Raw genomic sequence first — 14,281 nt, 5'->3', positions numbered from 1 at the left:
GACATGCAGAGGAAAGGAGAAATCCGCTATGGATCAAGCGGATTCCCAATCTGAATGTGACCCTCCAGTCCCTAGTTCTAGCCCATTCCCAACACTCAGCTGAATCCTTCATTTAGGCTCCATGGGAGATACCCCTCTGTCCTTAAACTCCCATTCTTGCTTAAGCTAAGTCAAGTACATGTTTATTCCTTTCATCCAAATGACAAGATATATTTGAAGATCATTCAAACTTATTAAAAAAAACCTAAGATTTTATAGAGAAATGGGCAAAGGGCATAAGTGATTTTCAGAAAAAGGAAATTTAAAACGCCTAATAAGCATATGAAAAATAGTAAACATCACTGATAGTCAGAAAAACAACAAATAGCAAAGAAAACCAAAGATAATACTCAAAGCATAAAGCGTGTCATGATGTGGGAACTCCTCTGGACTGTTAGAGTGTGAAGCCATTGTACGATGCAGAGTCCCAACAGATGGCTCAGTCAGATAAGGGTAATTAGAGGAGAGTTTATACACAAAGGACTATTCACAGAGTTGTGGATACAGGGGAACTGCCAGGGATGGTGCAGTAACCCTGGACTGGTGGTGGCGAGTTGGGGTGAGACGGACCCACCTCGAGGGGAGTACTGGCCCTGAGTTGAAGGACCCGGCCAGATAGTCACTCAGAAATTATTTTCTTATTGTTCCTTTAAATATTAACAATCATTAAAACTGAAATTGCAAAATCTGCAGTCTTACTGGTCCAGTTTAAGATTTCAGGTGTTTTATTAACTCGTTTTTTAATGACAAAGCTAATTTTTTCAAAGTCAGGCCTCTAGGTATTGTTTTCCCTCTGACACCAGCGGTAATTGAAGTCAGCACTGCTTTTGTTTGAGTCACACTGTACGTGATGCTAGCTCAGACGGAGCAGGGGCTGGACACTGACGTCCGCTCTCTCCCTGTGTTATCTCACAGCCCCCTCACCGAAGTCCTGGGAGACGGGTTCCCAGATTGCCCCCCATTCACTCGTCAGCTAAGAAAGCAACTAAGGCACAAACTCGGCTGGCCCCTCTCAGGCCTCCACTCCCAACAGCTAGTCTGCTTTATAGCTGCCAGTCTGCTTTGCAGTGGCCTTACCTTCTCTCCTACTTTGAAAAACAATTTTTTAGTGATATCTTTTCAGGCTTTGAGTATGCAGGTTCATTTGAAGAAGAGCTTTCAACCCCACTAAAACTTGATTGTTTCATAGTCTGAAATGGATACTTGAGTTCTGTAAGAGCCATGGGATTAAATTTTAAAGTGTACCACAAAGATGACCTCGCTGTACCAGTTTCATGTGGAAATTTGTTTATGATGTAAAAGTATAAGTATAAAGTTTCCTAAAACCTTTTTAAAATGTTTCTAAATAAGTAAATAAATTGTTGAATAAAGTTCCAAATAAACTTTTTCTCCCAAAGAAGCAGTTGGCTTTCAAAAGGGAAAATTAATTAACATGAATTAATTAAAATAGAATTCTTTGCAGAGTCAGTCAGTGTCATGTGTGAATTCAGATAGTCCAAGAATATTGGGCAAGGAACTGCGAAAGACAGTTTGGGTCAGCATCATGTTTTGTAGCAAGATTATAGCAAAATTATAGTTAAACTGGTACATAGCCATCTCATGTCACCTAAAATCAGTCATTCAATTAATCTCTTTCTCCCCCCCCCTCGCTCGCTCTCGCTCTCTCCCTCTCCCGCTCTCTCTCTCCTCTCCCCCGCCACAAAGAAAGTAGTCCAGTGTCTTAAATTTTTGACTTATTCTCTTAAGTGCTCATGAAACAATACATAGTAATGTAGTTCTTGAAATCTGAATTTCAAGACAGTTGATGGATGAAAATTTGATAACTCACTAAGAATAACTTACTACCTAAAAGTTTAAAAGATATTTTCTGTGCACATGATCTCAGATCTCATGTAACTTCTATACAGCCTTGTCATACAGGTATTACTCTTTTATAAATGGGAACACTGAGGCCCAGAAAGGTTAATTAAATTATTCACACAGCCATTGGTGGAGCCGAACTTAAATCCAGGTCCTCTGATGGTGAATCCCACATAGACTTTTGGTAAACTACACTGCCCCAGTTTTCTCCTCTCCCTTTTGGGGCACAAAAATAATACCTAGACTTGGGCAAACTCCAGATTACCCCTAAAGAGGAAATTCTCTTAATTCCTGGATGATCAAAATGGGTAAGACAAGTAGCAAGAAAAAGCAGCTTGATGTTTGAAGGTGCCCTGACTTTCATATCCACTTCCGTCTTTTTGAATATCCAGGTCCCGCCCATTGGAGTCCCGCCTCCGACCTTCTGTTCTCTTCACACGCCTTAGCTCTGGGTGGTGGATTGCCACTGATGCTTGATTCCACTGTTTGTGTCGTCATTGATTCTATTGTACACTGGGTTGATTTTCCCCATGTTTTGTACTTATTAATTCAGTTAGCCTAGATGTTCTCTGAGATCAGGGACCGTATGTGAGACTTCTCTTTTGTACTTTAAAGTGTATAATTCTGGATTAGAAACTCAAGGTGTGGAGATTAATTTCTGCTTTTCCTCCATAGCGTATTTTATTGTTGGGACTCTGATTAAACCTCACATTTAAAGAAAAGCAGGACCACCATGTAGAGTTGTGCAGGCTTTGTATTACTCAAGGGCACACATCGAAGTGGGGACATTTTATCATAGACATTGTGGATAGGTCAGTTTATGATGCTTTTCTGATAAATGGCCATAAATGTATGTGAGGAAGGAGAGCTGACTTTTCAATTCATTCATAGGCAACTATGAGTCAGTGCAAAAGCCCTGACCACTGCCACGTAGAAGAGATTTATGTATTATAGTCAACTTGAAGTTTACCAAACTTATGTTTTCACAACTCTGTAAATTTACTGCAAATCATTGATTGTTTCATACTTGAAATTAATGAATTTTATGGCATGTAAATTAAGCCTCAATAAAGCTGTTAAAAAAAAAACAACCCCAAACAAAAAAACTTTTTCCAGAGATTGAGTCAAAACAAAAATATTTGAAGTCTGACTGAAAGTGACAATTAGATGGGCAGAGAGATAACCAAATTCCTGTAACAGAACAAAAAACTTTTGAAAATTACTTTCACAACAACCTTGAAACAAAAGTTTGTGGAACTCAGCTTATTCCTTTAAAAGATAGAGTTCTAGATTTTAGTAAGAAACAGTGACTAAATTTATGACTAAATTATAAAGCTGTGTTTTAAGTATTACATCATTATTGAGATCATAATCTTTTTCTAAGACTTAGGCATGTATAAAAACACATATAAGCCTATGCTGGAAGCTTTATAAATGAATTAAATTCAAAAGTATTTATTTCTTTTCTCAGACATTATAAGTAGTAATTTTGCTGCCTTTGTTGTACTGGAAAATGAACACAGTAGAAATGAAAACTTCTAAGCTGTTTCAGTTGATACGTTTGAAATAGTTAGAAGCAAAATCCTAAGTGGTTAATGGCTATAATATGATCTAAAATACAGAAACTTTAAGGAGCTACATCCAGTATCTAAGGGACAGATCTGAAAAGGTTCATTTGTTTGTAATGTAAGAAGTTGGTTTTTCAAAACTAAGTTGAGCCGTTACCTTCACCTTATGGTCATAGACGCCAAATCACAACTTTCACCTTAATGCCCCAACTGAAGGGTCAGGTAGAATTGTGACGGAACTGGTAAGACTACATCTTGAAAAATGTATCACCTATTTCTCACCTTTAAAAATATTCATGCTAACAGGTGACATATCAAAGGGAGGGTGAAATTTTGCAGCCGATAGACGTGTGTTGTTGTCTTGCTGTTGTGACGCAAGCCGTCAGGTAACTTGTTCTGTTTCCTTGGGCAGCAGCATTGGGTGTGACTGCAGTGAGAATGAACTCAGCATTTGAGTCAGTAAACTCAGTTGCGTCTTACTCCGTGGCAGCTGAACTGACATTTCTGTTTTCTGCTGAGTTTTTGGTAGTTGCCTGTCATGCTGAAATCATAGCTTTTAGCAGCATTTGATGCTGGAAATGGCCAAGTGAAAGAAAAATCTTGTTTTACCCTCACCCCCAAATTGAGAATTCCGTCTGCTATTTTTATCCCTTAGGAAGGGTTACATTTCCTAGTTCAGGACTAGCAAAAATTCCTTTCCTGACAAACTGCTTCCTTTTCTGTTCGGTGATGAGAGTGAAGTAAGTCAGTCTGACCTTTTTTCCTGCCATGCCTATCACAGACAAGGGCCAAGTTTTATGCCTCACTGTGATAGCTTTCATTGGCCAAACATCACCAATTCTTGGCTTTTATTTTTTATTTATTTATTTTTTTGGGGGGGGGGTACGCGGGCCTCTCACTGTTGTGGCCTCTCCCGTTGCAAAGTACAGGCTCTGGACGCGCAGGCTCAGCGGCCATGGCTCACGGGCCCAGCCGCTCCGCGGCATGTGGGATATTCCCGGACTGGGGCACGAACCCACGTCCCCTGCATCAGCAGGCAGACTCTCAACCACTGCGTCACCAGGGAAGCCCTTGGCTTTTATTTTTTAAACACCTGTTTTAAATTATGTCTGTCATTTTTGGTAATTCCATATTTCGTGAGAACTGAATGGGGTCATAAATAATGATTGATAAATCAACCTGTAATGTCAGTGCAGTAAGATTTTCATGGAACCTGATAAACTAATTTTGAAATTCGATTGGAAAAAAATAGAATAGTCAAAATTTTTTAAAAGAAAAATGAGAGGGACTTGTCCTAACAGATGTCATCTAAGACTATCATAGTTAAGTGTAGTATCGGTTCAGGAATATCTAAACGGATGAGGGAATAGAAGAATGAGTAAAGAAACAGACTATATACTAATGGGAATTTAGTATATTATAAAAGTGGCATTTCAGACCAGTAAGAGAAGGGTAGATTATTCAGTCAGTGATTTGGGGATAATTGATTATCCATTTGGAGAAATAAAGAAGTGTAAGTTTGTACTTAATACATTCACAAGATAGACTTCATATGATTTGAAAAACTCAATATGAGAAACTTTGGAAGTACTAGAAGGAAATCTAGGAGAATATTTAAAATCTTAAAAATGAGATATAAGTGAAAATATTGATAAATTTCATTTTAAACTAATTACACCAAAGTAATAAAATTTATAATAAGATTTGTGCAGTTATTAGTATATTAGTAAAACTGTTAAACATAATTTTTAAAGGCTGCATAATATTCCATAATGCAGCTGTACCATAACAGTTCTCAGTTGCATTTCAAGTTCTCACATATGGATTTAAGTGCCAGTCTTCTTTAAAGTGAATATATTGTGCTTTTGGAAGTTATTTTTGTGTAGCCATGTTGGCGTTCTTCTAGCAGTCCTCCAAATGACAGCCACTGTTGCTCTCATAAGTTTCTTTGGAAGGTGGAGCCTAAAGTATATGGTCTTTAGCCACTCCTTTTGCTTCAGGGTGAATTCCATGCCTGGCCCAACAAGTCCTGCCTTGTGTGGATGAGTAGGGCTGATGTACCAGAGCAGCGGTCCCCAACCTCTTCGGCACCAGGGACTGGTTTCATGGAAGACAGTTTTTCGACGGGCGGGGGGTTGGGGGGCGGTGTTCAGGCGGTAAGGCGAGCGACGGGCAGCGATGGAGAGCGGCAGATGAAGCTTCGCTCGCCCGCCGCTCACCTGCTCTGCAGCCCGGTTCCTAACAGGCTGCGGACTGCTATCGGTCCATTGCCCGGGGGTTGGGGTCCCCTGTTCCAGAGAACCCTGTTTGTCAGAAGGCAGGGCGGAGGGGTTTGACTCCTTGGTCTGACTCAGTATCTACACGCTGACATTTATCTCCCCTGTAGGAGTAACTTTCAAGGCGGTCGGTCTGCAGTCTGTCTTCTTGGTTCTTGTTAGTCTGTAGGAATAACATTCAAGCACTTGGAGCTTGAGTGTTTTCCCTCTCTCTGCAGACCTGGATGCTGTGCTCCACACCTTAGCTTTCACCCCGCTTGCTTTAGTTCAAAGCAATAGAGAGAGCCTTTCGGTTTAGGCATCTTGGCCAAAGTTCTACAAATAACCTTCATTTCAGTCACTACCTCCTGTTCTGGGATATGGAAACTAAGATGTAGACAGGTTTTCTTTTATGGAATTGTCTTTTCACTGGTGTTGCTTAAGATTAACTCCTGGTTGAACTTTAATCACATTTCTCATGGTATCTTTCTTTCTTTCAATTCTGCTGATCAGTAGGTTTTATGAGGGCAGGGATCATGTCCCTTTTGTATCCCCAGGGCCTGGAATAGTACCGGGCACCTTGTAGGTGCTCAATACATGTTACTTCCCTGTCTGACTTTTGTCCATCTGCCTGAGCAGGTAGGAATGCTGCTATTTCTTTCTTAGACACGGCCTGTATTCAGAGCTGCTTTATCATAAGAATGTTAGGAACATTTTGTGTTTCTTCCCTCTAGTTGATACAGATCCAGAAAAATTACCATTGACAATTCATCTGGTGGTAGGCTCCCTACGGTGTTTCTTTTTTTTAACTAGGGAGAAGTTCCCTTGAACAAATTCTTATCAGTTTTTTGTCATTTTATGAGGAGGGAATATTCTTTAAAAATTTTCTACTGGAAGGCTGTTAGAATTGTGCTAAGAGTAATATCATACGTCTGTTTTCTCTTAATTCTTACAGTAAGTTAGTAACCTTCTGATCCCCAGTTTCTCCACCTTTGGGAGTTTTTATGAATTAGGGGTACATTTGGAAGTATTTTGTGAACAGTAAGGTGCTTACGATGTTGTCGTTGCTCTTTACCTGGCTTCCTTTTGCTTTTGTTTGCTTATAGTTTACGTCCTTTCTAATCCAGTTTTTAAAATATCGTTTCATTAAAATAGTGAAAACTACATCTAATGCAGTTTCCATCTAATCTAGCTGTTTTATGGAATTTTAAAATTGAACTTCTTTTTTATTGGAAGGGCTGTGAAAGAGAGTAAAGGGCAAAAAACCCATTGAGTTTTTAAAATTTAGTTTATTTTTATTGGATTTATACGTGCACTCATTAGGGGTCACATAGTTATACCAGTTGCTGTGAAAACATCATTTCCTAAAAGCAGGCGCTTCCTCTTTTTTAGCTGACAGCCTTGACTTACCACCATGGCTCTAAATGATATGCTTATATTGCTGTCCTTTGACAATTCAGTTTTAGGTACTTTCTGTTGACTTCTGCGCAAGATGAGGATTCAGCTGTCTTCACTCTGGCCCCATACTTCTGTCTCCAATTCCCTCTGTAAAGTTTTCATCTCAGCTCAGTGTTCAGGGCTTCCTTTTCCTTTTCTGTCCAAGATTTGTCTTGCCCAAAGTTAAAAACTGTTGTTCTGTATCCAGGTGTGCACACACACTTGCACTGAATTTTCTTCCTGCTATTCAGTAATTCAGTCTTAGACCTCCCTTCGGTTGGGTAAGTCTCCTCTCAATGTGTTGAAAGTCATTAGAAATGCTTTCAGTTGTATCTTCCCGAAGAGCTCTTTCTGGAGGCTTCTCCCTGCTGCTGCCCCTTCTGAGCCCTCCCTTTGCCATCGTCTTCTGACGTGTTGGTTCCTGATCCCTGGAGAGCTTTCTTGGTTTATTCAGTCAATTTGCTAGAGCAGCTCTTCCAGTGGATTTGGCGGGGGCGGGGGTGCGGGTCGTGGGGGTTTACATACACAAATGATAAATAAATATATATATATATTTTTTGCGGTACGCGGGCCTCTCACTGCTGTGGCCTCTCCCGTTGCGGAGCACAGGCTCCGGACGCGCAGGCTCAGCGGCCATGGCTCACGGGCCCAGCCGCTCCGCGGCATGTGGGATCTTCCGGGACCAGGGCACGAACCCGTGTCCCCTGCATCAGCAGGCGGACTCTCAACCACTGCGCCACCAGGGAAGCCCCACGAATGATAAATATTTTAAAGACTTTACATTGAGTAGTTTGCTTGCATTAGCTGTGTATTGATCTCTGGAAAGAAAAGCATTTTCCTCGGAGTTTTGGAGGCATTTCTCCATTATATTTTAGCTTCCAGTGTTAAATCCAGTGCCACTCTGCTTCTTGCTTCTTCGTATGCAATTTTTTCTTTTTAATTTCTGGAAGCTTACGGGGCCTTTGCCCTACAGAGAAATTTGACATTCAGAAGTTTCGTAAAGATGGGCCCGAGGCAAATATCTTTATTGTTGTGCTGGCTATCGGTAGGCTGTTTGAATCTGGAGACCGAGTCCTTTAGCTTGGGGAATTTTTCTGTTTAATTGGTGAGTTCTCACATTTTCTGATTGCTCCCTTACTTTGTGGTGCAACAAGATGTTCTAGGCTCATTTTGTGTTTTTGCTGCCATAACCTTGGACGTAGCTTTTCCTCCAAAGAATCCAGGTTTCTTTTAGTGCCTAATGGTGATTTAAAAACCAAGATCTGGTGGCTTTGTGTGTTCCTGGCTACCAGTTGTAGCTGTTGCTACCAGTTGAAGACCAAGCTAGTTAGAAAAATAAACAATAAATAAATATATGTATACTATTCCTGTATAACACAGTATGTGTATTTTATGTAACACACACACACACACACATATACCATGAGTTCATATTTGATACCAACAATTCCAATCTAACACCAAAGGTGCATGTCTAACAGTGAGGAACCTTTCTGTATTATTTCAATTTTTTTTTTTTTTTTTTATTTGCGGTACGCAGGCCTCTCACTGCTGTGGCCTCTCCCATTGCGGAGCACAGGCTCCGGACGCGCAGGCTCAGCGGCCATGGCTCACGGGCCCAGCCGCTCTGCGGCATGTGGGATCTTCCCGGACCGGGGCACGAACCCATGTCCCCTGCATCGGCAGGCGGACTCTCAACCACTGCGCCACCAGGGAAGCCCTGTATTATTTCAATTTATTTAATTTGGTCAAGCCTTGAATATGCATAAAATAGAAGTTTTCAAATAAGCATTCTGTGCCACTGCTTAGAAAAGCTACTCCCTAGAGTTCAATATCTGCTTATAGTTCTTTTTTGGGTAAAGTTTACATACAATGAAACACACACATCCTGTGTGCACAGCTTATGAGTTTTGACAGGACATAGACCTGTGTAACCTATCCCTCTATAAAGCTGTAGAATATTTCCGTCACACCAGAAAGTTCCCTTATGCTTTTTCTCCATCGGTCGCGGGAAGAATTTAAAAGTAGTAACGTACGTGTGGAGATATTGAAAGTAAGAGAGCCAGGAAAAAACATTAAGATATGTTCTGTGTTATAAATTCAGCCCTTTTTAGGCACTTACTTGGGAGACTCCACTCATGGTTTAGTGTTTTCTTCATTTTTCCAGGCAGCAGACTAATGTTTCTTTCAATGCCGATAGTGCCAGTACTCACTTCAAGGCTAGAGCATGTATGTGTGTGCAAGTATAAACACACACACCTTATTTCATGTCAATCAATATTTTTCTACGTAATTGAGGAAAAACAGGAGCTTGCCCTCAAGACTGGGGACAATGTACAGGGAATCACTAGAGTGTTAAGAACTGCTGTAGTCCTAGGAATTCCCTGGAGGTCCAGTGGTTAGGACTCCATGCTTTCATTGCCGAGGGCCTGGGTTCTATTCCTGGTTGGGGAACTAAGATCCCACAAGCTGTATCAAAAAAAAGAAAAAGAAAGGAAGGAAGGAAGGAGGAAAGCAAGAAGGAAAGAGAGGAAGGAAGGGAGGAAGGAAGGGGGAGGGAAGAGAGGGAGAGAGGGAGGGGGAGAGAGAGAGAAAGAAAGAAAAGAAAGAAAGAAACAGTGTAGTCCAGTCTTCTGTTGAAAAGCAAACTTGGGGAAAGATACCAAACACTCTTTATTTCCAGTTTTGTCACAAAGTTGGGTAAAGCAACTATTGGAACTTGAAGACTCATCTGGTGCAGCCCTGTTGCCTTTCAAGTATATGTAAGACGGAGACTGAATGATTATTTGAGGTCACTTCTGGGCCTTCTGAGAAGTACATGTATCCCATTCCTTTCTGTGTCTGCATGTAATACTGATCAGATAAAGCATCCAAAGCATGAAATGACGATTGTTAGTAGAATTTATTTAGAACACCAAAGTGCATGTTCTTATTCAGAATGATGGAAAAGATTTATTTGTAAACAGCCCCTATAATTGAGAGAACTTGATTATAAGATTGTCAGTGCAATATGCACTTATATCTCCTACCCTGGATCTAGTCATAAAGTGAGCTAATGATGCCACATTAGAAGTTTTAGCCATTTTGAATTTTTCTGTAATCATCACCTTCAGTAATACATGACAGTAAGTATACTTTCTAGATCATTTAGCTCAATTACTCCCTCGCATTTTATCAGAGAGGTACAGTCAGGGAGGCAGAATTTAAGTTTGTGCAAATTTCCCTGGTGCTGCCTCTCTGCCTTTTGACCGTGTAGCCAGTCCAGGGGTAGTGTCAGCCCTCCAGAAGTACTTGTCAACTTACTGGCAGACACAGTAATTGGCCAGGTGTTGCTCCTCTCACCAGAGCAGAAAAGCCTGGGGGAAGAGGTGTAACCTTACTTCTTCCATTTACATTTAATGACACCTGCTGCCTTGCAGGCTGCCACTTCTAAATTTAGCAGATCTCTGAGAATTTCTACAACAGGGCATTTACCATGGTGTACAATCTGTATGGATTTCGGGCACTCAGTAGATATCTGCCTTAAAAATCACTTCTTAGATTCCCTGCAGGGTGCTGAAAAGTGTGGTTCTGTTGTGAGGGTTACAGTGGGGTCCAGTTTGCATGTATCCTTCAGGAATGTCGCAGCAGTCTACCCAGTGACCTACTTGCATGAGATTCCTCAGCTTTCCAGGAGCACCGTGAGGGGCAGCATGGGGGCATATTGTCAGGGCTAGACACTGGCATTAAAAAGAGGGAGAGAGGGACTTCCCTGGCAGTGGTTAAGACTCTGTGCTTCCAATGCAGAAGGTGCGGGTTTGATCTCTGGTCAGGGAACTAAGATCCCACATGCCGTGCAACGTGGCCAAAAAAGTAAAACAAGAAAAGAAAAAAAGAGGGCAGGAAAGGCAGACCCCTGACTAGTCCCTGGAGAGAACTCACAAAGACATGGCAGCTCAGCCTGCAGTTCGGATGGAAGGGGGCGACCACCAGAAGTGTCCCAAATTGGGACAGAGGGACAGTGGGGAGGACCTGCTACTGCAGTAACTATGAATGAGGGTCTTCTGGAGTGAGTTTAGATCTCAGGAACATTGGATCACCTTCTCTTTTACTTTTGATCTGGACCCTTGATTTTTCATATTGCCAGTGAGGCCTGATTAAAAAGGATTTGTTCAGGGACTTCCCTGGTGGTCCAGTGGTTAAGACTTCGCCTTCCAATGCAGGGGGTGTGGGTTCGATCCCTGGTCGGGGAGCTAGGATCCCACATGCCTCGTGGCCAAAAAACCAAAACATAAAACAGAAGCAATATTGTAACAAATTCAATAAAGACTTTAAAAATGGTCCACATCAAAAAAATCTCAAAAAAATAAAAGGATTTGTTTAAGAACTTAAAACTAAGACTTCTCTCACTGAATTCCTTTTACTTTTAAAATACATACATGCAGTTTTCTTTCCGCAGTCAAATGGTTTATTTTGTTTTGTTCCCTGAATTGGCATCAAAAGAAATAAATTGTGAACGTATTTCAATAGACCAATTTGTATTCAGCTGTTCAAAATATAGTCAGTCAGCCATTCTACATCAGCTAAGTGTTGTGTCAGAATAAATAGGGTGGACATTTATCATCTCTGAAGAATGCTTATATTTTAACTTTGGGATGAAAAGGCATTGACTGTCCTTGACATTTAATATGTTAAAAAAAACCCAAAAAACAACAACCAGCAAGCTATCACTTCATTTGGAGAAAAAAGGTGAAAGTGGAGAAGGTAGAAGGCACTTTTAGTGCTGGATATTCAATTAAGCCCTGTGGTCCAAGAACAGAATTGGATATCATGGCTTGCTGTGGAATTTGAAGCCCTAACTAAGTGCTGAGCTTTGCTGAGGATTGAATGTCAAATCAGGTGAAACTCATAATACCTCATTTCCATTCAAGACCCCTTTCCATCTCTCCCAGGGTTGTCTGACCTTTTTTGGCTCTATGTCTTATATGACAGAGTAAGTCTCGGGAGCTATGGAAAACATCAGAGCTACTGGAAACAACTTTGCAGTCTTTACTCTTTTTTCTGGAGTTAAGTATTTTTAGCCCCAAAGCACGCGTTTAGAGTGTCTAGGGTCTTTATACTGCATTAGTGTTGAGGGAGGGCTGTCTAGAAGGTCCTTGGAGGCAGCTTTACCTTAGAATGTTCTCTGCTGGATCCTCTGAGTGGTCTCTTGGATTCAAAAATCTTGGTTTTATGGGTTCACTGGACTGGTCCAGCCCCAGTGAGAGCTGAGCTGTGCTGGACAAATTTAGACCTCTTATTAAAACCACGTGAACATGAATTGGTAGTTAGAACTATTGTATGTCAGATGCGGGACAGTGTTTTCCTTATATTGGGGTACCTTGGAGATGCCAGTCAGTCAGAAGGTTGCTCACCGCACAGAGGCTTAAGGGATGTATTGTCCAGGCTGTGATGAACAACCCATTTCCGCTATAGGAAATGCGGAGTTTTAGTGATTAAATAGCAAAAGTGCTTTATCGTGATTCAAGAGTCCTGGGTTCTAGTTCTAGTTCTGCCACTACCTGTATGACCTTAGCAGTCCTTTTACCTCTTGGGGCCCTGGTGCCCTTGTCTGAAAAAGAAGGGATGGAATTAGGTGGCCTGGAGTCTGATCCTTAGCAACTCAGATGCAGCATTTGCCTTGCCTTACTAGTGTTCAATGCCTGTAGTAAATTCCACCACTCATTCAGATACCAGGAGTAGCCTACATTTTCCTCCTTCTCCTTTTTTGGTGCTATTATAGTAAAATGGTCGACTCATAGATTCAAAGCTATTTAAAGATCAGTCCAACACAATCATCCGTCTGATGCTTGGGGGAGCCCACACTGAGTTAAAAGCTATCAGCTCTTTGGGACTAAAACATTGCGTTAGGTATTTAGGCATCCCTGGGGCCCTACTAGCTAGTGGTCGGAGTAGGTCTGAGAGGGGGCTGGGAAAACCCCTGATTCCTGAACTTAGCTTGGAGAACAGGGTCTACTTAGGATGGGCTAGAATTGAGAGACCCAAGGCCCCTCCATGGGGGATCTTGAGGGGTTTTGAGACATGTTTTTATTATATCTTTTAATTCCATGATACTGTATGAATCTCTCACCTCTGCAAAGGGTTTTCCTGTTAGACTTAATCTAAAATATATTGAGGGAGTCTCGTTTGCTTTCTAGTGGATGTTCCTTTTCTAACTTGCTTGTTTGCTCTTAGGTCTGCTAATCTGGACTGTTTTGTTAGGAACTTTGAATGGTTTGAGATGCTAGCCTACTGGTGTAGTTATGTGATTGATATGTGTGTGTGTGTGTGTGTGTGTGTGTGTGTGTGTGTGTGTGTGTGTGTGTGTGTGTGTACGTGTACTGTAGAAAGATGCGGCATCAGGGTCAGGGAATAGAGTTCTTTATTCATACAACCAGAGTACCATCGCAGTGTTGGGCCCCTATACCGGGACCCACAGGCAACACATGAAAGCTCATGGAATTTCTCTATGGAGGTGGCAGGTTTCACCTCACTGTGAGAGACAGAGAACAGTGTATTTTCTTCTTTTAGAGACAGTCCCTCCCCTCCCCTCACAAAAGGAGGGAGGAAAACCTTTGCTCCTTTGAGATAAGATGGAAAGTGACCTGGGTTCTGCCCCTAACCTTTTAGAATGTAAATGCATCTTTGTGAGGGCAGGTTAAGCATTCCTGAAGGTGCTTATGACCAGGAGATGTCTCCAAGGCCTGGGCTTCTGTAAGTACCTAGAGAGGTAGACGTAGCTATCTGGAGATAGTTCTCCAGTCTTCCTGGCACTTTGGGAACTCAGCCAATGGGCCTAGTCTGGACTGTCACTATTTGGCTTCTTATGGAGATAAGAAAGTTTTATCATCCGTTTCAGATCAGAGCAATTAACTAGACAGATGGCTATAGATCTAATCCTTAGGGTATGTGAAAAGTAAAATGCATATAAGCGATGTGAAAGCAAACAGTCATTATCTTTATATTATATACATTTCTGTGTCTCAAAGGGCTAGGGCTTTTTACAGGAGCACTGAGAAATCCAGGGAAGTTTTATTTCCCCGTCTACTAAGGATGCTTACACAATTGTGACATTCTTTTTTTTTTTTTTAAATAGAAACTTAA

At 41.4% G+C, this 14,281-nt stretch overlaps 2 protein-coding genes across 3 annotated transcripts in view; one reads left to right on the top strand and one right to left on the bottom strand.

Moving 5' to 3' along the window:
- MCUB (mitochondrial calcium uniporter dominant negative subunit beta) overlaps positions 1 to 14,281 on the top strand; it is a 90,126-nt gene that overhangs the window by 16,371 nt on the left and 59,474 nt on the right. The window lies entirely within an intron of this gene.
- The window catches only part of PLA2G12A (phospholipase A2 group XIIA), a 117,207-nt gene continuing 107,182 nt past the window's right edge, over positions 4,257 to 14,281 (bottom strand). The window contains exon 5 of the transcript XR_014326188.1: positions 4,257 to 4,312. The gene's annotated coding sequence lies outside the window, so the exon portion shown is untranslated. The remainder of the gene's footprint in view (positions 4,313 to 14,281) is intronic.

Source organism: Leucopleurus acutus (assembly GCF_964270905.1).
Source record: "Leucopleurus acutus genome assembly, chromosome: 4".
Lineage (NCBI taxonomy): Eukaryota > Metazoa > Chordata > Mammalia > Artiodactyla > Delphinidae > Leucopleurus > Leucopleurus acutus.
Note: the sequence above shows the minus strand (reverse complement) of the source record. Positions and strands in the feature narration are given on the sequence as shown.